Raw genomic sequence first — 2,253 nt, 5'->3', positions numbered from 1 at the left:
ATTAATTTGAGATTGGACTTCATGGGTAGAAATCACACAAATGACTAGCACTTCACACCGATCATGGACTCTGGCACAAGAGAGAATATGCCTTTATGTTCATTAGTTCTGTTCTGAAATTACCAAGTGGACACATCCACAATCAGACTCATCCACATACAGATGGCACACAAAGCCAGAGCAGAATACGTGGTTTAACCCTTACAAGGGGTTGTAGTTTTTACATTGAGCATCTCAAGGAAATTGGTCAACCCTTACTACCTTTCCTTGTCATAATGCCAAGGCAAGCCAAGTCTGATAGTCTGTCTGTAGTAGTAGGAATGCTGGAATTCTCAAGTTAAGACCAGTATAAGCAGCCTAGGAAGACCTAGTAATGATGAGAGGGGAGGGGAGGGGTAGGGAAGAGAAAGGAATAAAGGAGAGGGGAAGGTAGAGAAGGGAGAGGAGAGGAGTCTGTCAATGCTGAGATATTTATCTTATTTGACCATTAAGATCCAACTGTTTTATCTGAACCCTGACTACCCAACCTCCTGTGACTCTCCATAGACCTCTTTGGTAGTCAATCTCATTCTTTTGTTGATAATAACAAACACTGTTATATTTTTGAGCCTTTTTATCATTAAGCATACCATGATGCTGTGACATCTATTCAGGTTTTGTTTTACATGCCTCAGTAAAAATGTATACTTTCTAACATATTGAACTTTTGTTAATGAAGCTATTTACTGCAAATCAATATGATGTCCTCACAAACTGATATTGATGTAACAATTCTTTCTCTGTCCCAACAGCCAGCTCCCAAATAATGACATGGAAAATTCTTCTTATGAAAGATAGGCCAATAGCTTAGGCTTGTCCTAACTAGCTCTTATAACTTAAATTAACCCATTTATATTAATCTACGTTCTATCATGTGGCATATCCATCTTGCACATCCTGTTTCCTCTCCATGTCTCCTGGCTTCTCCCACATACTCCCACTGCTCTTCCTTTCTTCCCCTGGAAATTCCACCTATACCTTCTGTCTACTATTAGCTATTCAGCTTTTTATTACACCAATCACAGCAATATATCTTTACACAATATACAAATATCCCACAACATATTGAAGTACAAGTTAAAATGTGCTATGGGATAATGCTTTTGTACACTGGTTTAATAAAACACTGATTGGCCCTTAGCAAGGCAGGAAGTATAGGCGGGATAAGCAGACAAGGAGAATTCTGGGAAGAGGAAGGCTGAGTCAGGAGATACCAGCCTGCTGTCCAGGGAGCAGCATGTAATGGCACACAGGTAAAGCCACGGAAAATGTGGCGATATATAGATTAACAGAAATGGGCTGAGTTTAAGTGTAAGAGCTAATCAGTAGTAAGCCTGAGCTAATGGCTGAGCAGTTTTAATTAATATATGCTTCTGTGTGTTTACTTGGGTCTGAGTGTCTAGGGACTGGGCAGGACACAGAAAAACTTCTGACTACAAAAATGTCTTCAGGAGTCTGGAACAAAATGTTTATGAATCAAGTTTAAGACAAAGAGGGCAACACAAAGGAGAAGATGTGGTTTCAAATTCAGGTTCAATGTTGAGGGGGGGAGAAACTTGGGCTAAAACTGATGATCTTGAAGGGCTACAATCTTCCCTCAAGCAAGTAGGTTCCTGATACACTGGGTCCCAATTAACTAAATCAGTGGTCTTTAAAATATTTTCCTCAAATACTCTCAGATTTTATCTATTATTTTATTATTCTTTTCAGTGTGTGCTTCTGTCATACTAGTTTATCTTTAAAAATGGAATATTATATCACATTTTAATGCCCTTAATGAAATTAGGGCATATAAACTATGAGAAGGATGGAATGATTCTAACTGAAAGGAAGAGAGTTCTCAAAAATCCAGGGCACTGTGACCTGGATTTCAATGAGAGTACATTTTGATCTGCACATGCTCTTAAGACTTCTGACATAAGAGGGAGGTTTTTATCCAATTTGTGGAAATTATGAAAAATAAGATATTGAACCAAAAGTAAATTGAGGGCTTACAACAGATATTTTAGTGGCCGTTTTGTACGTTTTTTTTAAAAAAAGAGTTTTATTTTATGTGTATGAATGTTTTGCCTGCGTGTATGTATGTGTGCTGGTACCTGTGGCGGCAAGAAGAAGGAAGGCATCAGATCCCCCGGAACTGGAGTTATTGGTTGCAAACCATCATGTGGGTGCTGGGAACTAAACCGTGGTCCTCTGCACAAGCAACAAGTACTC

The sequence above is a fragment of the Peromyscus eremicus genome, chromosome 17, assembly GCF_949786415.1.
Source record: "Peromyscus eremicus chromosome 17, PerEre_H2_v1, whole genome shotgun sequence".
Classification (NCBI taxonomy): Eukaryota; Metazoa; Chordata; class Mammalia; order Rodentia; family Cricetidae; genus Peromyscus; species Peromyscus eremicus.
This window is presented reverse-complemented; position numbering follows the sequence as displayed.